This window comes from Thunnus maccoyii, chromosome 12 (assembly GCF_910596095.1).
Source record: "Thunnus maccoyii chromosome 12, fThuMac1.1, whole genome shotgun sequence".
Lineage (NCBI taxonomy): Eukaryota > Metazoa > Chordata > Actinopteri > Scombriformes > Scombridae > Thunnus > Thunnus maccoyii.
Window position 1 is genome coordinate 16,783,612 of NC_056544.1, and position 23,335 is coordinate 16,806,946.

Below are 23,335 nucleotides of genomic sequence, written 5' to 3' on the forward strand. Positions count from 1 at the left end.
ATGTAGGGAAAGCCCACAGGCCTGCCTATCTGCTGTTATGCGGGTAAAAGGAGAGTTTGCTATTATTAACCTTGCTTTGAATCCCGTCCTTCTACCAATCCACCAGTAATCCTAATAATCCAAGCTTGCGCTCCCATCCCTCTGTAATAGGTGCCAGATGCTGATAGTACAGATAAACAGCAAACCTGTGTTTTTATCCAAGAAAAATAAAGCAGAGAGGCCCACTGGAATCCACACGCTGTGATGAAAGAATGTGAAAACAGTGGTACACACAGAGAAAATCTCTCATCAAGGAGAGAGACAATGGACCTCATGCAAAAACCACCAATATGAACAGATCCGTTCTTTGTTTAGTTTTAGTTTATTTATTTGCACAGGCAGAAAACACCAAGATACATAATACATAACTGACAGGGATTGTACTGGTGGGATTAAAAACCTGCATGGGCTTGTGAATGCATCTCACCAAAAAGAGAAAAAAAGGACAGAAGAAAAAGGTGTCATGTAAAAGTGATTTTAGAGAATCTGTGGCATTCACCGATTTTCTCTTATTCTCATAGGTGTGAATGAAATTCACGAGTTGTCCAGGCCTGTCGCAGGAGTCCTGAACAGATACTCTTCCTTTTCCTACAGTGAAGACAACTATTGTTCGACTTAAGAATCATAATGCCTTAATGAATTTGGAGTTTGAATATGGTAACGCAATCAATTGAAATAAAATATCTAACTAAAATAAACTTCATACAAAATTAATATTCTGTCCATATCAATGTCATCATGGCTTTGCCAATTTAGGGGTAGGTTTGAGTATTTTTTTAAAACAAGGATTTAATTGGCATATTTTAACAAGAATTCGGTGGTCGGATATGATACTGAAATCAACTGAAATAAAATATTTAACCAAAATAAACTTAATCCAAAATTAATATTCTGTTCACCATATCAATATGCCATATCATTGCTTGCCAATTTACTGGAAGGTTTGAGATTTTAGTTTTAATAATCTTACTGGCATATTTTGGCACAGCAAATTATACAGTTCAGTATTTGCTAGGAAAATCTTCTCACTCCAACAGCTGCCTCAGGGTCTTCCATTTCATGTAAGTCATGCACTACTTTAAAAAGACATTTTTTAAGCATCAAATATCCTGTCAAATCATTCCTTCTTTATCTCTGTCACAGCATTGCACAGCTCTGATGACTCATGATGTCTGCAGCCATGCTATTGCTGTTTTCTAATTGTTTCGGGTCCGCTAATATGACTACAGACACCGTTAAATTTGTCTGCTGATTTCTACAGCAGCACTTGAAGCTCTGTGTAATGAACTTTTACTTTTGGGTATTGGTTTTGTGACATTTATTTAACATTTTTCTCTCTTTTTCACAAATGCTCACCTACACATGAACAAGTGCTGTTCACCAAGTCAAAAACGAGCGATTTACAACAGTAAAGAGAGTTTGGTAAATCTGCATTGGAACATGACAAAAAAAGTAAGAGAGGTTAAGGATAAGAACATGGTAATGTTCTTGCATGAGGCCCAATGACAATCACAAAAACCTTCCTATTTTTGAATGAGATAAAGAAGCTACTTGAACATAGCTAAAACATTTTTCGAATGCATGTAGATGTACCACAAAGCTACACAGAAGCAAAAATCACACACAAAACACAAAATACAATGATGTGCAGAACTTTTTTTTCTGACAGTTCAAGGGTATTGCTTTTGGGCTGCTGTATAACATAAAGACTCATACATCCACACCCAAAGCTCCCCGGGTCTCACCAAAGAGCTTTGGGTGTGAGAAGCAGTGGAGCATTGTTCAGACTGATATCCTCGGGTCTTTTGGGCTGCACAGATTTCTTTCACCATTCCTCAGAGGCAGACCAATGGTACTGGAAGTCCAAAGAGCTCCTGCACAGAGGGGATCATAAGCAGAGGGTTAGAGCCAAGATATAAGGCATTTATCTGTTCACATAACCCACCAAGATTGAGTGACTCATCGTGCCAAGCCCTATTTGATGCACTCCCAGCAGATGATAAAGAGAGGTTGGGCTTAAATATGAAAGCAAAGCAATTCCTTCACTTTTGATTGAGGCAACAATGAAAGATGATAGCAGGAATTAATAAGTGAATTGTAACGTTGGGTACTTTTATAAGAGACCTAAAATCAGGTGATGCTATTCAAGCCACCAGGCTAATTAAAAGTGATTCTCAGAAGCGTCACATGTGCGTCTCAATAGATGTTTCGGAATTGTTCCTTTTGTCACTTCTGACGGTGATTCATTTTCATGGTGAGTCTTGGTAGGGTGAGTCTGCCTGAGTCAAGTTGTAGGAATGCTTTGTTTCCCTTTTCTTTTCAGCTGAATAATATGCTGGCCTTGACTAATACTCCCTCACAATACCTTGCCTTCAATGTTTTTACATGGCCCTTGCTCTGGCATTATTCAGTGCTGTAGTCTTATCTGTGAGACATACCAACGGTAAGTTGCAGCAGTTTTTTTTTTATCCTTTTGTGAATTCAAGGTCCAGCTGTGCGTAAGAAGAGAGGTGACATTTTTAAACTGTAGAAAATACAGCACAGTATAGAGAGATTTGCATAAAAAATAAATGTATTTCACTGAGGATATTTCAACATGAGCTGAGGATGACTTTGATGGTAATGATGAAGAGGGTAATAACGATAGTCATGACAGCACTGATGTCGATGAAGATTAAACGGAGACACCATAATGGTTCCTTGCTGTCCTTATGGCAAATGTATCTTTTACCCAACAGAGTGCTAAGCAGCAGTCCTCGGCTGATAATGCATTTGAGCAGCAACTGCTTCTTTTTTTTACCACCTCCCACCCTATCAGCACCTTTTCCTACAGACAGGAAAACAAGAGAACCAATACCAAGGAGGAATCGATCATAGTAATGGTTTTTCCCTGTGGAGAGTGAAGCCAGGGCAGGTGATATATCCCCCCATCATATACAGCACAGCACTCCATCACCTCTGTCAGCCCGAACTGCAAATTCTTCATTCTATCCAATCTAGTGGTCCTTTACCTTATCTCTCTGACCAATCAGTTTACTCCTGATCCTATCCTCTGCAACCAATTTAAATTCTGGAGCTTCACTTTAACCAGTCAGAGTCCTATGCCCTTTTATCATCCCAACTGGTCAAATTAATAGCCCCTTACCTTTATATGTAACATCAGAGGGTTCAGCAAGGCAAGAGGAACAAAGATGTGCTTTCTGCTGCTTTGCTTTGATACCCTTATGAAAACTAGCTAGACCACTTGACTTCGTGTCTGGAGCAGTGACAAAAATGTGAAAAATCTTTTTTTTCTTCATAAACCTAAGCTTCACATTATGTTCATTAAAACTGTAATAATAATAATACATTTAATTTGTACCACACTTTCATTCATAGTGAAACTCAAAGTGCTACAGTATTAATCACATAGAACACACAAATTAAAGAAAATAGTAATAAGAGTTAAGATGAAAAAGCCTTCCTCAATAGAAAGGTTTGCAGGCCTTTTTTTAAAAGAGTCTAGGGTCTGTGCTGCCCTCAGATGGTTAGGCAGGCTGTTCCACAAGCGTGGCGCAGCAGAGCAGAAGGCTTGATCCCCCACGGTGCGGAGCTTAGTACCGGGGGCCCGGAGGAGTGAGCCGCTGGCAGATCTGAAGGTGCAGGTGGAGGTTTGTGGTATGATCGGTTCCTGCAGGTAGGGAGGCGCATGCCTGTTGATGGATTTGTATGTGAGTAGCAGGAGTTTGTAGCCAATTCTGAAGGATACAGGGAGCCAGTGCGATGAAAACAGAACTGGTGTTATATGTTTGGGTTTTCGCACTCTCATCAGGATCCTGGCAGCGCTGTTCTGAATGTACTGGAGCTTCTGGATGCTTCTGCCAGGGATTCCTGTGAAGAGCGCATTGCAGTAGTCCAGTCTTGAGGCGATAAAGGTATGAAGTTTCTCTGCATCTGACAGAGATGAATCAGTAGTTCATCCCTTTTTTTACACATGCACAGTTGCTCGGTGCCACATAGATAGATAGATAGATAGATAGATAGATAGATAGATAGATTAAAATGGTGCCCTGCAAATACACAACTGAAACAAGACATATAACAAAAGTGTAAAACCAACAATCTTATACCAAACATAAATACAACACAAACACAAGAAATTATCTTAAAATGTTCTAGTGTTTAAAAAATGTCAAGGGAGTCCTGAAGCTTATTCCACCTATGAGGAGCATAGCATGGTGAATGCAGTTTTTCCCAGTTCTGTATTCATATAAGGGATATCCAAGGAAATGCATTCTTGTGAACAGGTGAGGTATCCCATATTTCAAAGTCTTAAATGGAATGACAAATAAAATGGTAGCTTATTTAGGATCTATAAATTTAAAAAAAAAAATACACACAAGTGAGCAAGCAACAGGCTGAAATGAACAGAATTAGAATTGCAGCTGTGCACTTAATTCAAGTCAAATTTGCTCCATTCCATCAGATAAGAAAATGAAAAACCGGCTGGATTTTTACACCTCCTGTCACTGTAAGATTATACGCTTGATGATTTTAAATTAAGTAACTAAATAATAACAAAATTCTAATCACTAGAGAAGGTACAGGTAAATTACAACTTATTTTATTCTCTCAGCCATTTTAACCCCAGAATTCTTTTAGAAATGTAACACACCCAAATCGTCATGGTACACATTATTTTTTCAATGTTAAACCCTGAAACAAACCTATTTTCCTCTGAACATTTTTTATTTCTAAATAAAGACATGTTGGGCAAGATTTCCTGATAAAAGTGACTGAACATGACCAAACCTTGTATCACTTGTTCAGAAGATGACAGTGGGAATGACTTGTCCATATGGAATCTCAAATGCCAACACTGTCCCCTCTGTCTCACCCTTCTTTTCATGTCACATAATGGTGGCCCCCATTAGGCAGAGATGTGTAATTGTATGACTCAGGAAGACTAACAGCTTCCTTTTTGTCTCTCTTTGTCAGTCTGCATGTCACACTGCTGAACACAGGACAGGGCATTCTGCCAGCTCCAACTCTAAAGTCCTGATTTTCTTCATCCAGTGCATGTTTGTGTGTCTCTATAATTGTCTGTCATTTCATGCCCATTTCTTATTTATTGATTTCTTTGTCTCATTATTTGTCTATTTGTCTTCAGTCCATTACTGCATTATTACCATGATTGCCCTTTGGAATAAATCATGCAGAAGGCTGTTAAGCAATCAGCCCACATACTGTACAATGAAGCATATCTCCGATACATATTGACTAAATTTTGATGGTTTATTAACACAATAAAGGTAACTGTTATCGGTAATTAACCAAATAGATACTTCTAAATAGGTTCAAATTGCCTCATAAAGACCTGAGGCATGCTAAGATTATTCCTGTAAGCAGCAGTTTCAATGACTTTTCAGTGGGAAAACAAATGAGCTCATTTGTACTTGAAAGCCTCTTTTCAATATTACAAATTACTTGAGTAAGAATAGTACTTATTAGTGCATTTGTCCCTCATGGACTTTAAATATTATTTCACAAACCTTTTCCAAACAGCATATAAGTGGTTGAGCATCGCTGCATAGTTTAGCAATTTAAACAATCTTGCATTAATTTCAATAAAATGTAATCAGGCACCATATAGTGGAAACAATTAGAGTGAATATCATTAGGCGCTCATAGACAGTTGCAATATGAAATTTTGCAATGCAAATCATATTATGCACCATTACATAGAGATATTTTCCATTTGCTAAACATCATTACTGCATATTTGTTTTTTTCTCTGAACAAAACTCGCTAAAGACCAAGTGCTACGCTGGTCCTCTCTTTTCTCGATATGTGAGTGACCCTGCGATCAATATCCTGACAACGTGAATAGTAATCGAGGTCAGCTAAAGGCAAAAAGTTTTTACATCCAAAGAATTTTTTTCTATCACAATTAATCACAAGTGAAGTAAAGAAGTAGCCTGCACACCTGCCTGGGGGCTCAGTAGTTTTCTGCCGATACAAACAGATGTAAACAACATTGGGATCAGATATGGTCAATGTTAATATTCTCTTTCAAAATCTCTTGTGGTCTTCAGTATATCATGTTACGTAAGTGTTTGTCTCTCAGCAGGTTATAAAACTAGAAGAGTCATTTTTTACAAACTCAGACACTCATTAGGAGTCATTACCTCCTCGTACAAATCACTTTCTCCTGTGATGTTCTGTTCTCACCTCCCACTCCCCCACTAATATACCGAATGCCACCATTATTCCCTCAACTCTCACAGTGAGGACGGGTCTGACTGAAGTCCCATGCAGTTGGGAAATGACAGTCCCTCAGCTGAAATAAAAAAACATTGCTCTGTTGTTGCGTATAAATTATTCATGTGACAGCGTTTCTCACTTTTGTCTTGTTTCTCTCCTTTTTTTGGGCATAATTAAAATCTCAGGAGCCCTCTGACTGTGCTCGGGATTAATCTCCCACGGCACATCTCCATCTGCAGCCTGGATCATCAACCATCCCTCTCTGCATTAGCCCCCAGCTGTGCAACTGTCTGCCCAACCCAGGCTTAGCATGCTGTATAGGGGCGCACTTGGGAAAGGAGTGTGAGGAGAGAGAGAGAAACGAGAAAGCAACGAAAGAAAGGGGTGTGTGGGGGGGGGGGGTGACTGAAGAGCAGCGATAAATCTTAATATTTCACATCAATTTTATTTTGCTGAGCTGATTTGAGCTTCATTTTCTCTCAAATGGCCTTCTCTGCTGAGATCTGATTGATGCTAATAGCTTCTACAGCAGTTACATTTAGGGAGGGTAAGAGTCTTTTTTTATTGGTGCAGACAGTTGTTAGTGTGGCACCAAGAGAGATTGTAAATTTGGCTCTTTCATGTAATGTGACTCTTGAGGGTGGTTAGACTGAGAGCTTTTGATACATCACCACTGTCCATCTACACTTGCCATGTGGATGTCCGATACTAACCAGATGAGTAATTTCTTAAATTCCATAAAAAGACACAAAATGCGACTAATTTTGCTTGTACGGCCAGCTTTATTTGAGAAAGAATCTGTGTCACATGTTGCCAAGAAAGGGTTTCCCATGAATTAGAATGTTGTCATTTTGTCATTCTCATCAATTATTCTGGCATGTAAATTTGATAAAACCAAGTTTGATGACAGTCACAGTGACAGTAGGCTGAGTGTAGGTTTGATACGTGTAGGTCTAAGACTTCTCAGGTGTGATCTGCAAACAAACAGCATACCTAAAATGAGAAAAGCTACATGACAGCAGTCAGTCACAGACACCCACAGTTTTATAACTCTCCCAGGCTTTGGATTTGAGACTGTCCCACCAACTTAACAGCCAAGTATTTGGCTTCCTTGTAGTCCAGGCGATTTAACGGACCCTGGGCTCCAGCATGCAAGATATGGTAGATCCAATTTAGGCCATGCTCAATCAACCTAATTCTACTGGGGACATGGAGGCGGGGTACTGCAGTGTGTGCAAGAATGGATTGCTCAACAAAGCAGCTTTTAAAGGTCATGTTTTTGCTGCCTCCATGCCTACAAGATCCTTATAGAGGGCACAGTTTGCAAACTGAGTATGTAAATTCATCACAAACCTCCAACTCAATAGTGATTTATGCTGCGAACCTGAGGAGCTTCAGTGTGGACTTAAAATGGGACTGTAAAGTGCAACGTGCCGCGTCTAAGGTCTGCACTCTGCAATCTGAGAAGTTGAGAGGCCTCTTAAAATGACATACGAGTATCTCAAGTTTGGAGTTAATGAGTACAATCTACACTGTTCTTTCAATGTTTACTCTCACTTCCTTTTTGTTGTAGACACACAGTAATTACTTGCAAACACTGTAACTTTCTCTGATGTATGCATGTGTGCGCATCAACAAGGCTTTCCTACTCCTTTTGACTATCCTCATCTTTCTCATGGGGCGTACGGTGCCATGTTTTTGCCTCTGCCATACAAGGAGCCAATTATATTATCAGCATGGGACCTCTGCTTGACATCGCATGTCCTGATGGTATAATGAAATAAAAGAGGTTTCACACACATACTCCCACTGTGTCCTTGACGTTTGGAAATGTCTACTTTGCAATTTCTGTAATTTGGGTGAGAGGTATATTTTCAAAGATACCACGGTGTTGAGCGTTCTCCACAGGGGATACGCAAGCCTGTCTTCCATTTCAACGGATGACTCTGTTCGGGGATAGGAGAGAATGTTCCAACGAGATATACCACATTGTGAAACTTGCTTTTGGGTTTCCCTGAATATCAGTTAAAGCTCTATTAGGCCATATTCTCAATGTTCATGTTGAATTAAAAGACTGAAAAGATTAATGTGAGAGGGACGCCCACTGATAAAGGATAATTCCTTTTCATTACAACTTGGGTCTAATTTTCGGCGTTTTAACCATCCTTCCTGATTCATTCGCTCAGTAATAATAACATTGTACTCGCTGAGATCTGGGAATGTAGCAACATCGTTAGCAGCACTATACATAATTTTACAACTCCCCATGTGATCATCCATCACAGTTTGATCTACTACAAGCAGTTTGGGGGATTACTACTGACATTTTGAGCGCACTTTTACTTTTGGTTTTAGGCACCAATAAAATGATTTAGATCATCTTTTGGTTTGGTTACAACCCATGTGATTGTCTGACTGCTTGTGTTTCTTGTTCTCTTCTCAGCTGTGGCAATGACACCATGTTCTCAGATCTCAACAATTAGTTTTTGAGTAGAATATTATCATAACCGAATAAAATAATGGCCAAAGTGCCGATCTGAAGGAAACCACAATTATCCTTTAACAACTAACTTCACCTTTTGTCAGCTTTTAGCCGCTTCAAGCTCATTGTTCTGGTTCACTGTTCCATATGACAGTCAGTTTAAATGATGCTGGAGCTTCTTTGCACATTTTAATTGTAACTGTGAGAGATTTAGAGACAAGTTGCAGTTTCTAACACTAAGCTCCCCGAAGGCGATAGCTTAGGTGTGCTTAAGAAAAGGTTGTTTATTTGAAATTGAGTTAAGCAGTAGATTTATCAATGAGTTGAACAAACGAACTGCAAAGATTTTGATCATTGATACATAATAAGTCATCTATTAAGCAATAATATGATTTTCTTTTTGTTCCAGTTTTGCTAATGAGAGGATTTTCTGCTTGTCTCTGTTTTATATTATTGTAAATTAAATATCTTGGTTTTGGACTGTTGGTTGGAGAAAACGGGCAATTTAAAGACATTAGCTTGGGTTCTGTCTGACAATTTATGGACTTAACAATTGGATTGAAATGAAATAATAATCAGTCCTAGTTTATTTAGGTAGTGTGTCACATGATGGATTTCAGCCTCATGCCCTCACAAAAATATTCTGTTTTATACATTCAAATCAAAAAATAATTGTATTTAAGATTAAGCCATTGATAACTGAGGAAAGGTTGACCTGGAAACTCAAATGTAATCGAAAACTGTTGGAAGTCATCAAGTCCAATATGCCAACTTTTACAGCAGTCAGGAATGTTTGTTGTAAATGCTCAACATGGTGCAATAAAAATGTGCCAAGCAGCGCTTGACGCTGAGGTTTAAAACAGGCTTTTTTATAATGAGATCTCCCACCAACTAACAGATGTGGTGAACCAGCATTCTGTGAAGTTAACATATGTAGATAATTGGATGGTGTAGCTATTGTGGAAAACACGTTGTGGGCCCCTGTTTCTCAGTGAGAAGTCATTATCAATGTTTATGTTAATAGCTTTGACATACCGAGCTGCATGTGTTCTTGGACTGTGAAGGGGATTTGGCTGACTGTTTGCGCTTTTCCACTTGGTGGTCATGGTTGCAGTGTTATTTGGATTTTCAGAAGTCTTGTTCCTGCAGTTGTCAGTAAAAATTGGTGTAATTTTGCTGGGTGCCTGCTTCTATAGAAACTCATTTTGAAATCATATAAACCCATGCCAACAATGTGTTATTAGAAAGGTCTTGATACATAATTTTTGCCCCACTTATACTTTTTTGTTTGCTTGCAAAGAGAAATATTTGAATGTTATCTAACAATATAAATGAGAATTTCACAAGGCGCTAGGGTTTGACGATTTCTTCTATGGAGGACTGCCTGATGAAACATGGATAATTTGGTGGGATATGGTGTTCCTTCTATGTTTGATACCCACAGATGCCCTGCTCCTATTAAGTATTCTCTGAAAACTGAATAATATAAAACCTCATTTGAATGAAGATGCTTTCTCTCTCTCTCTCTGTCTCTCTCTCTGTCTCTCTCTCTCTCTCTCTGTGTCCCCGGCAAGGTTTTTTATTGATTGCAATTTCATATTCACATTCAGTCTCTTGGCAAATTCAATACATCATTTATACATTTGAAAATGTTTGTGTTTACTGAGCTTTGAATGGAGGTAATTTAACATCTCAAGCAATAAAAATTACTTGAACAGATGAAGGTTACAGTGAGCTACCATTTGTTTTTTAGGCTCTTTCCCAAAATGAACAGCTCACTCCTCCAGTCAGATAAATAAGCACCAGCATAAAGCATGCAGACAGGTTTGGGTTGTGTATTAACTGCTTGTCTAAAATTGTTAAAATGGGCAAGATGTGATGTACTGTAAGATGTTCAAAACTGCCTCCAGCATCTCAGAAACCCATGGGATTTTTGTGCATTAGTGCTTCTAGAGTTTACAGAGAAAGAGACATTAAACCAAAAACATCTATTCAGTAGCAGCCCTGCTTTATTTTAACAGAGGGGGACAGCAAGAGCCATTCAAGCTAAAATACAAGCCAGAATGTTATCTTATGACATATTACTCACTACACTACCAGTTGTAGCCTGAAAATCAGACTGAATTGCCATTTTGTTTCACTTCATATATTCAGCCTGACATTGTTTTGCCCCGACCAATCAGTAGCAACTGACATATCCACACAAAAAAGCTCACACTGAGAATGCTAAAGCAGTCCCTAAGAGCACTTAACCTAACATTTTTCATGACTATCAAAAACACCGATTTCCGAGAGGTTATTTCTGTAAGTTGATTTACAACAACCTGTTCAACTGCATGGATTTCATCCATCTGTTTGTTTTTCTGTGGATAGCTAGCAGTAAATAACGTCTCCATTCTCTATCCCACCTACAAAGCTCTGATTTGTCAGAGGGAAAACCGCTGTCAATAAACACCAGGTTTAGTCCACCTTTTGTCAAATGGAAATGTTAGTATAAAGTGCTACATCATGAAACAAGCATCATCTATACAATTTCAGGACCATGGTAAGGAAATTTGATTACTCCCACATACTGATGCAGTCACTTACTGAAGTGCAGTTGAATGGCGACACAGTTAGAAAGAAAGGAAATAAAATACACTGTCAGTGACTACGAATGTTTGAACAGAAGTGAATGAAACAATTCGAGTCAGCAAAATGAGTCGTAATCAACACCAATTAATGAGGTCAAGGAAGAAAGAGAAGCATCCCTCCAAGTCCCCTGTGCACCAGTCAGAGCATTGCACATAGAAGAGTGTGCTTTTAGGTTACTTTAAACCTTGTGAAATAAGGGGGAAAATAGTGCTAATTTAGGATAGTGCCACCACCACAACACAACATTAAAGGCACATCACACACATCCAGAAGTGCCTTTGGAGTGACCGAGGGGAAATTCACGGATTTATATTAAATATAGTGTTATTTAATGTGAATTTCCCCCTAGTGAGTCCAGGTGCAGTTGTGTCACGGGGTGACTGTGTGTGCATGTGTGTGTATGTGTGTCTGTGTGTGTGTGCCTTTAATGTTGTAATGTTGTTTTAAATGCCAACAATTAACACCAAAGCACTAAAATTTTCATTACTAACACAAGACATGTTTACAAAGGAAAGTGCCTAAGAGAAGTTGTTAAAATGATTCCCAGTTCCATTTTAATATCACAAGAAACATTAAAAAAAAAGAAGACACGTTTGCATCACTATTCATTAGTGTGCTACATACATGATCGACAGGCTCAGGTTCAAGTGATAAGAATAGGTATTTGACCAGGTTTGAAGTAAATTTTTACTGCATTGACATCTCTTTTTTTATCGTTTCTATGATATTGAGTTGGCTTGGCAGGTTCAGACACACAGCAAGATAACAAATTGATGAGGTCACTGCTAATCAAAAAGTCCTGTCCTTGTCTGAATGTATTAGCGGGATCATGCGACATGTGTTCAGAATCACAAGAGTTAATGAAGGCTGCTAAATCAGAGGAACGAATACCAGACAGGCAGCAGGTCAGAGGGTCAAAGGTCAAACAGGAGACAGACCAGACGCTACAAGTAATGAAATTATTTTATTGTTTACTCAAATTGATCATTCTGAGAGAATTCTGAAGCGTACATCCTCATCTATATACAGCACATCTACATATTTCGATATAGAGTTTTAGATGTATAATGTAATATATTGTGGTAATAGTCTTTCTGGGTGCCTCAAAAACCGCTACAGACCACTTTGAAATTGATATTAAGACAAACCACTGTGTTTTCATTAACAATTTGGAATGAATTATGTTTCAACCTGCCGTGACACCCATGAAGCTCTCCCCCCCAAATTGTTTATCCATCTCAACATAACTGATGTTGATTGAAGTAGCTGATGCTATAATTATCTCCTACTGACTTATGCTGATAAGAAAAGAAAAAAAAATGCCGTGTCTCAAAAATGTTAATCCGGGTATTAGACAAGAAGGAAGATTCATGTCTCAGTGCAGACTGAGTTTTCAAACACTTTCATTAGAGCCCTGGTATTGAAATAACTTCTGTGTCTGAAAAAGTTTTGCCAGGCTTTCTCTTTGCTTTAATAACAAATGACTGGGCAGTGTTTGTACTGTAACTGCGTAGTGGCTGGAATTGTTCAGACTGCAAATGGAAAGTGTGGCTCAGGCGTTGGTAACATTGAGATATCTGAGAAAATGTGTTGTTATCTGTGAAAGCTTTTAAGCTTTTGTCTAAAGGCAGAATTAAATGGTCAAAATGGAACTGGAAGCACTAATCCACTGATTTTAATTTTTCTAAATAATACCACAACAACCCTTTTGTGCTGCACTATCACTATTTATAATGTTACAGTAATTTGAAGAATGTGAATGAGGCAGCGCAAAGTGATTTCTCCAAACAAAGAAATAAAACACTGGTTAACCTTAAGTACACACAAGCACTCACACTGCAGAAATATGATTCTATTTCCACTCAAAACTATTTAATTTCCTCTCAATGCAGTTTTTTATCACCTCACTAAGAACTTTTCTGCAATTAAAAAAATGTAAATATGTATGAATATGTTCGTGTGTATTTTCATTAAATTAGGTTTATTTGTTTTTTTAGTAAAAGATATGCTACACACATTGTTGTTGAGAAACTTTTTATCCATAACGCTTGTTTTTACAGAAGACTTTTTGACATGTCAAAGTATGAAAAGCATGGAAATGGAAATAAAATTATTGAATTCTATTCAGCTGTTTCGGTTTCAGGGTCTTCATATTTTGCATGCTGGCTCACTGTGATGCTGTTGTGGCATACTGGGACACCAAATCATCATTAATATTATTAGTAACACCTGTGTTTTCCTACTGTGAAAAGTCAAAATGTCTTTGCTGATTTTCATGATTTAACTAAAATCAAAGGTTTACACAGTCTTGTTTTGCATGTAGTGGACCATAGCCATACATGACTACCAAGCTAAAATCAAGAATTTTTTTTTATGGCCCAGTAATACCACAAATTGGCACAGCAAAATTTATCTGTGTCTTAATAATAATTAAAATATGTGGTAATAGGTTGGTAACAAAGTGGCTAGTTGGTAAACTACTGTACCTGGTGAGCTAGCACCAGTCAGTCACAGCAGCTCCCCTAGCTTCTTTCAGTTTTGTCTGTACTGAACCATCTTTTCCCTTGTTAGCAACTTCACAACTCTATAAACTACAATGGTTCCATTTATTTTGGACACTCCGGCTTTCTGCTCCCTCTAAGGTCATCAGTACTGTCGAGATGGATTGCTATTGGTCAACAGCGCAACTTTCCGTGTAAAAGTTCACCTCCTGAAAACCTGAAAAAATTGTGCAGATTTACCTCACAAGGACTCCATTGAAATGAATGAATTTTGACGAGAAATGTCACAGTTTTAAATATGGATTTGACCATATCTTTAGTATCTGGAAAATTGACACTTCTAAGGTACAAGATTTTACCCAGCAAAGGTGGGTCCCGGTGTTAATCAAATGACTGGTTCAGATGTGGTTATGTGGTGACAGAATTATCTCCCATACCTACCTGCCACTGCTGGTGATGACACAGTACTCTGACATGATTGTGTGCTGCACTGAGTTTGCCAGAGCACACGTAAATACCAGTACATTCTACCTGGTCAGGGGTTGACCTACTCACCCAGCAGTGAAGCTTTGACCCTTGACTCTCTCTCTGAACAGCACCTCAGGCACCTCTTGAACTTGTCAACAGCTTTCCCATGTCTGTTGGCTGGGCAGCAGTGATTTATTCTCTGTGCCCTCGCTACAAGGAGCACCACGGGGTTGAAAGATGATTGTCCTCCTGAGCAGGGGAATAAACCGTAGCATGATGGTGTCAGGAACCCAAGCTGGAGCCGGGAGCAAACTATCACAGGCACAAAGGAAAGAGTTGACCTTTAATCACAGCAAAGCTATACATATTGCTGCTGTCACATGAAAACTCAAATTTTGCACAGAGCAACATACTCAAATGTGTTTGTCTGAGCTCTGTCTATTGTTTCTTCCATCATTGATATTAATCTGATATAACGCTGGCAATTTGTTTTTTAACTAGATAATGAATACATTGTTATAAAACAGAAATATTTCAACAAGCACAGGTTTACCTCATGAAACTTTTCATCTGTTTTCAACATTCTAATTGTATTGTATGACATTTTTCATGAGTTATTACATAAACATGTTTGGTGTTGTTTCATGTCAAATTCTTTGGCAAAATGCAAAACTGTACTCATTCAGTAATGTACTTTAATGTACTTGTCTGAGCTCTGTCTTTTGTTTATTCCATCTTTGACATTAATTTGATAATTACACATTAATTTGATAAAACTAATTAAAAACATGAATTTGATAATAACTCATATGCTGTGATAAACATTGTACAATACAATTAGAGTGCTGACAACAGATGAAAAGTTCCATGAGATCAGCCTGTGCTTGTAGAAAGATTATTTGTTTTATCTCAGTGTATTCAATATCTTTGCCTACACTGACATTTTTACTAAAGCAAACCAAATGTAAAAATAATTACAGAATCTAAGTTAAATAACAAATTACCAGTGTTTTATCAGATTAATGTCAATGATGGAAGAAACAAAAGACAGAGCTAAGACAAACACATTCAAGTACATTGCTCTGTGTACGATTTTGCATACATTCAAGTCAAGTCAGTTTTATTTAGATAGCACCAAATCACAACAGAAGTTATCTCAGGGCTATGTGGTTTGTCCCGTTTGTCCTAGAGGTGTTGCCGTACCTAGCTGTCCAAGATGGCAGAACCACTCAACCAATTACATTTAGGGATACTATGGTTCTTTGTTGTCCACTTACTGCCAAATAGAAAGAGCACTTGCGGGTGAGCAGGGGTAAGTTTTGCGAGCAGGAGAGCTATGATAGTAGCTGTGCGCTCGGGGATAACACTCAGGGTAAATAACTGCGGATTCTGTGCATGCTCAAAGTATGGTTTTCTTCTTGCAGACTACAATATTGCTCGCACAAATAGAGATATTCTGTGCACATGTGCTGTGAGAGTGCTCGCAAAAACAATGTTTGATTTGCGGACTTTGACACTGATGTGCCGTCATACAGGAGAACTTTCTTTTCTTGGTTACAGAAAGGCTGACATTTTGTTGAAAGAACATTAAAAGTCTTTGTGAACTGAGACAAACTGAGGAAATTGTAGGAAAAAAAAAATTTAGACATCATCAAAAATCAATTCTTTGTCTCAGTTTTTTTCTCAAAAATAAAACCATCTTAACCAGAACAAACTGACAAAGAAAAAGAAACAAAAGTTTGCACAATAGCAGAAGTCTGTGGCTCTATATTAAAAACCCCTTTAGAAAGATTCTTCAAGGACTCACAAGGAGCTGAAAGGTACTAAAAGCATTCCAAAACCAAAAATAAAGACTAGTTCAGGAGGAAAGAGCTATAATCTTATGCTGACTTAAACTAGACGTATATAGTTTTGTACCAACAGCACTGCCATCGTGTCTCATTGCGGTGAAGCCTCAGTGTGTAGTAAATCATGTCCACCCACACACACTACATCAACTCACCCACGCCCACCGCCCACTGACGAATCTGTCACGGCTATCAGTGATGGTCCCTTCGCTACCATGGAGGAGCAGATATGTGTGTGCAGCAAGAAAGGCAATAAGCATGCATTTGTATTTATCTGTATGTGTGTGTGTGTGTGTGTGTGTGCCCACAAGAAAGAGCTATAAATCTGTGTTAAATCCTCTGCTATTTTGATTGCTTGTATTTAATCTCTCATTTTCCAAATACGGGCCAGTTGATAAAATTAAAAGAGTAGGGAGGAACTCAAAGAAGAATATGTTTGCAACTAAAGTCTATTATACTTCAATGTACCCCATTTTAAGTGTTTTGAGTCTTTTCCGTCGTCTGCTTTTGAAGAATCAGAAGAGCCCATTGGGGTACCACAAACCGCCGTACACTTGAAGATGAAGTCATTATCTACTGATGTCTATTTTAAATGCTTCTGTCCTACTGATGTGTACTCAACCCACACTATCTCTCCCCCACTCACCCCAACCCTCCAGTACTACCACTTCTCTCTATCTCTTCCTTGACTTAATGCTGATAAATGAGTCCGTTCTTACCCACAGCATTTCTCATTCTGAGTGGCCCAGCTGGATTCACTGGTGTTTCACAGTATCTTTCTCCTTCTTTCTTTATGGAATTGGTCTCAAGGACAAAAAGGTTCTGATGTTCTGAGACCATTCGACACACCACTACAGACACTTGACAAGAATATAAATAAAGAGAGAGTGTGTCATTGGAGTTCACAAACCCAAAAGGTGGCACTTACATTCACTCACAATCAGAAAGAACAAAACATTTGGAGATATTTTTATTTCAAGTAAACTGTGTGTAGTGATCTGTAGAAAACCCTCTGAAGTGTTAGGAAATATACTGAAGCTGTTTATTGCATTTAGAGAGGAACACAGAAGCACTAATTTCTACCTAGGAGACTTAAACTCTTTAAAGCAATGCCATTGATGTAAATGAACACTATTATTCTCCCAAAGGTTTTCCAGAACATTACTATAATTACCATAATTATACAGTGTAAAAAAAAAAAAAGCACATTTGCTAAACAACTGGAGCAATATCTCCACTGCTTCACTGTTTAGTGTACGCTCGCACATTTTTCTTCAGAGTCTCTTAGCAAACTTCTCATTCCCCTTGAGAGCTTTTTGTGTGGCTGTGTACTTTTTTTTTTTTTTTTAAAAAAAGAGAAAAGGGGAATGTGAAAGGAAAGAAATGTGTGCAAGTGTGAGGAAGAAGTTGAGTTTTACTGATATTGCTGACTGCTGTGTGTGACACTGGGATGCCATATCTGGGTCAGGCCTCCCAGCCTGGTTCAGGCATCATGTGAGATTCTACAGGGAGTACTCTTTAACATCAACATGGGTGAGAAGGAGACAGATTTTGAGAATATCTCGTTCTGCAGGTGTGGCATGATAGATAAAACGCTCCCCAGTAAGACAGCTGAGCAGAGATTCATCAGCAGCACAGTGGGTCTGGAACGTTCACAGACCAGCTGGTGCATTCTCACAGAATTAGCCTTGAAATCTCACCACTTGTGTCTACCTGTGTCTGTATTTTTCTGACACAAACCTGCAGTGAAAAGTGATGGCAAAAGGCAGCATTACACCCTTGACCCACTCCACTGCGCTGTGCCCCTGTGTTACCCAGGGCCTCTGGGGTGCAGGCCTGTTGATGTACATAGTTTAATCAAACTGGCAGGGCGGCCTCGGATTACAGGGTGTGTGATTTGGCCATCCCACTCTCTGCTGCTTTCCTTAACATGGGAGTCAGTGATCAGTACTACAATGACAGACTGGGTTTTTTTTTTTTGGGGGGGGGGGGGGGGTTCGTTCCAGTGCATCAATCCCAGCTAGCACACCACTCCTACGCTCCCATAGTCCAGAGCACACTGGATGGGCGTCCTTGTCACTGCACTTGGTCCAGGTGCTGGCACAGTGGGGAGTAGAAAAGTGGGAGATGGTGTGAACCTCTAATGTTTTATGCAGTCCTGGTGCATTTCTTTCTCTGGCAGGTGAAAGGAAACGGCTGGCAACACCAAATGTCATGGAGGAGGCACATGTCTGTCTGTAGCTCTGCCGAGGCCAAGTGACAACTCAGTGAATAGGGGACTGGACATGCCACACTGGGAGAAAACTTGTAAAAATCCAAGAAACTAGTAGAATTTTTAAATGATAATCTTTGCTTGTTTCTTCACTAAATTCTGTGGTCTGGCATGCCATGTTCACTCATTGCAGAACCTTGACAAACAAGAAATAGAAAGAAAAGAAAATTATCTTGGAACTCTTGGAACGTGAGAGAACAACATTTTATTACTTTTTGCCTTTTGAATCGAGGAATGTGTGTGGGAATCATTTTCAGTAGGGGTCTTTTTCATTGTGTAGTCTGGTCTGTCTTGGTGTGTATCTGACCCTTTGAATCTGCACTCCATGAATATAACAAAAGGCTGGCCAACAGGTTGGGTTGGACTTGTACAATTCTGTGCAGTGTAACCATGTTGGTTTGTTGGAGGATTTAGAGATACAGACAAGTTTCTCCTCTTCCTTTTAAGATGTAACAGCAACCTGCACAATGAAAAGGATGCTACGATCGCTAACAGTTAATGCTCTTTTCCAAATCACTATTGTGGCGATATAACAAGGGGGAGGACTAGCGAGCGAGGAGTAATTAGAACACTTTACAACTACGCCACCTAGGGAATTTCACCCTAGGAATAATCAAGGTGGTGAAACAACCCACAAAGCACAGAGGTTCATTTGCTGAATAGATAGACAGGACGTGGTTCCAGTTAAAATATATTATTTATTTATTATAACAATTAAAAACTATACAAAAAAAGGGGGAACCTGATCAGTGCTGAGGCTTACCAGTAGGGGGACGTGAGTCAGGAGTGAGAGGAATCCAGGGAAAACAAAATCACCCCGATCATATGTGAAAAACTAAAAAAAAAAAAAAAAAAAAAAAAAAAAAGGGGGCACACAACACACACTCAAAAGGGGAAACCACCACCAGGACACCGGGGACCACCACCGGCAGCTCTCAGCAACTGAAAAGGGAGACGACAAATTAGCAGGGTTACCACAAAAGAAACCCAAATAAACAAAAAAAAATACTGTTGGCAGCCAAGTAAATGTACACAACAAAACCCTAAGCTGCCAAAACATTAAACTAAGGAAAAAGAAAACAAGTTAATTCTAATCTAACTAAAGTAGAATGAAACCAAAAATAAGCTAACCAAGAAAAAGCATTATACAATGAAACAAGGTAAATCCAAAAACACATGAAACAAAATACAAAAAAATAAATAAATAGCCATCACCAAATTCCGCTTAAACTAAACAATGGATGTATACAAATTAGCAGAATCACAATTACATAAAACAACTAATGCAAAATAAACCACAAACCATACCAAACTAAATAGGAAATCAAAAGAAAAGATAACTCAACCCAAAGTTGATCAAATTAAATTAAGTTAACCCCACAATTGGGACCCAGACTCTGGCTGCCAGCAAGCCGACAAAGAGACCCAGGACAGCCGCACCGTGCAGCACCACACCAGACCAGGCAGAGCAGATGGAGCCTGAGGCTATGGTTAGCCGTGATGGCTAACCGTACCTATGGTAAACAGAGCCCTGTTAACACAGGCAGGCTAAAAAGTGGCTTGAGGAGACAGAGCATGAAGCATACTGTTAACGAGCGTTAACGATGCATCAAACATCGGGTTCTGGCAGACCGGGGGGAGTCAGCAAAGAGTCTGCAATGATGAAAATCATGAAGCGCCAACCAAACAGTCTACACCAACGCAAACTGTGCAGCCAACACACATTTACCTGCAATAGGTGAGCTACCATCAGCCGGAAGCGCAGGAGCCGGAAGTGGGCGTGCCCTCCAATGAGTGAGACACAAAGAGATGGACACCTCTCCACTTTATAGATTGGCCTCCCTCTTGATTGGGCCAGGGGAACCAATGGAACGGCCGCAATCACCCAAGCTGGGAAAATATCTATCCTGCTACACTATAATAAATCATGTTTGGAACTGACACTTTCATAATAAAAACAGTAATAAACACTGATACTATTGATGATGTCTTAAACATTTGTGCACTGAATACACTAAAATAATTTTAATGTTGTGATTTTAATAGAGTCCAAACCTTGCAGACTTTTTTATTGATAACCTGTAAAATAGTAGTTTAGTAGTAATTAGTAGTTGCACTTTGATAACACGCCACTGCTGCAATGAAAAAAATATGTCATTATTATCATTTATTTTAATATCTACTAATATCAATATCTAAACAATCGTATCTTTTTTGTGCTTTTTGTATGTGCATGTGCAGCAGCCAAATATAGATATCTTCGTGCTGGCTACTCATTTCGGGTGCTCCGCAGAGGTGCCCTCCTTTTTGGGATCACGCTGGTGGCTATTCTGGAGCTCTATAGATGAGCTTCTGCTCATCTTTCTATTTTAAGACCACCCTTTACTGTTGTGCAGTTTGGTGGCCTCTGATAAACAGTCTTCTTTGGCTGGACTATTAGTTCTGCTCTGAGCTTTAAGTTAGTTTTAACTTGTTTCTTCCTGTTTAGATCATGAGTCACAAGGCCTGATCAATGAAACCACATACAGAGTAGAGTACAATCATTCCAATCAGAGTCAGGGCTGGTGGGTTGAGTACAAAGAAGAAAATCAGCACACCACCACCCACTATGGTCACCCTGCCTGGATAGCCTCTGGATACTGGTAAATGGGCATGAGCATGGTCATCCACATGGTGAGTCAGTCTAATAAGCTTTGCAAGTGAGTAGGCAGCAGTCAGGTCATCACAGCAGGATTTGACGGAAATAAACATGTAGCAAAGTCAGAAGGTCTCATTTCTTTGGCTCTACATTCTGGTACCTTTTATCTATGTGCCTCTATAGGGACACTGACAGTACCGCGTCATCTGAAAGTTTAACACTTTGTTAGTGTCAACTGTGAGAGATTATGAATGGCAGGTGAGAGGTGCAGAGCATACTTGTGTGAGGGCAAAAAAAAGTGAAAAGAGAGGAAAACATGTATTTGTTTTGCATTGTCTAGTCTAGAAAACTATTTGAAAAGAAAAATTTGAATCAATTGTCAGGAGATTTTTTTTCTAATATAAGTAATTTCAGAGGTTATATACTGGAATCAATACTTAATCTCAATCACTAAATAACAAGCACGTCTTTATTGCAATCTCCCCTGCTTGTTTTCTTTCCTCTTTTTCTCTCCTTGTTTTCCTCCACTTGCCCACATGTATAGAAATGCACACATGCATGCTTGCTTGCTCATCCCTGTTCTCCAGGACTAATTACTTTAAATGAAAAAAGCTCTCCTTTGGGGCACCAATTTCACCCAGTGTCTGATGAGCAGAAATTACATGTCTAATGGAATGGAATAGTTGCGCAAATTGAAGAAATGAAACACACTTTTTTATCTTGGTGCCACCTTAAATTAGATTTTAATTTGGACCACACTCACACATAATGGAGTGCAGTAAGCCTTCTTTGGCACCTTTCCTAATTGCCTGTGGCTTTCTTATTTCTGCAGGTCGCCTGCTGTATCCATTATCAACTCCGCTGACCGCCATTTTAAGCAGGATTCCTCGTGAGGCTGGAACATAATGTCAAGACAGCCACTGTTAGTGTCAAATCTGAAGCACTTCTTAAGTCCAAACCCTTTTTAGAAATGGAACTTGAACTATATAACTGTAAAAGCATGAATCTTCATGCCCTGTTGCCTTGACCAGGTAGAGCATGCTTGCATGGCAGAAATATTTCTCACACACCAACCGGTTAAAATTCCCTAATATAAACATGAATATAAATATTGCCCTGCCTCTGGTTGAAGATTGTGCCTACCAGGTAGGGAAGTATAGTCCTGCCTCTTGACAACCACACAGAAACAAACTAGTGAGAGTGTAGACTTGTAGTAATTTTTAAACTTCATTTATTGTATGCTATATTGACAACCTTTTTGTTGATCTCAACTGAACCCCTGATTCCAACCCATGTATGCCATATTACCTTCGGTCTACAAGAGGCAAACGTCAACAGTATTTTGTGACTCATGAGTTAAGGGTGCAGGTGCCTCAAACAGAGTGCATCCCTCCAACATTGGAAATGAGGGTTTACATCAGACCATTTTTGTAATTTTTTGAAACCAACAATTCAACGAGCACGTCCTCAGAGGTGCAGAGGTGAAAAAGTATACAGGATTTGAATTTTTGTCTCAAGCTTTTTCCTTTCTTTACACAACTACTTCACTTTTCATGTGTATAAATGAGTGCAACACCATGAATGCCTTCAGGGACTGACTGTACAACAGTGTATGCCATTAACACAGTTGAAATGATTATCATGTCTAAGACATTTGGAAGAACTATAAAAATGTTTGCCTGCATATATACTAGTTTGTTTCAAGCATACACCGGCCTGATGCTAGTTGAGCAGAAAACAGCGCTGTTCATATTATACATTTACATACATTCTATTCCACCTCTCCACCTTTTCTTGTAACCACCACCATCAGTACTACACACTTTTGTGTATTTTTGGAGGAGAAGTGGAATAAGTTGAGGAATGTTTGCTTTGCCCCCTCCATCTGAGCCTATCTGAACACATGTCTGAGTTGCGAAAAAGAGCAAAAGAACAAGACAAGATACAGCTGCTGGAGTTATAAATAAACAGAAACAGAGTACTTATGGGAAGAGAGTGTGTAAGAGCTTTAGAGGCTGCTTTAAGAGGCCAACCTAATAGCCCACAGGTCGCAGTACTTTGTATGTGTGAGAGAGAGTGAAAGAGAGAGAGACAGTGAGAGTTGATGTGAAGTCTCAGAGAAATGTGCAAATGCTGAACAAACTTTTCAAATACAAAAGGCTACAGAAAAAATGAAATAATAATGGAATTAGATGTGACATAAAATGTGTG

The 23,335-nt window shown here is 39.1% G+C and overlaps 1 long non-coding RNA gene across 4 annotated transcripts; it reads right to left on the reverse strand.

Annotated features, from left to right (window-relative positions):
• Positions 1-1,680: 1,680 nt before the first annotated feature.
• Positions 1,681-20,272, reverse strand: LOC121908776. 4 transcript variants are annotated; one of them, XR_006099312.1, is made up of 4 exons: positions 20,073-20,264; positions 19,250-19,428; positions 14,455-14,679; positions 1,681-1,913 (listed from the first exon to the last, which is right to left on the reverse strand). It is a non-coding gene; the product is annotated as an uncharacterized LOC121908776 (long non-coding RNA). The 4 variants fall into 4 exon arrangements; XR_006099311.1 differs by lacking the exon at positions 19,250-19,428 and having other exon boundaries at positions 20,216-20,272; XR_006099310.1 differs by lacking the exon at positions 20,073-20,264 and having other exon boundaries at positions 19,250-19,629.
• Positions 20,273-23,335: the final 3,063 nt, after the last annotated feature.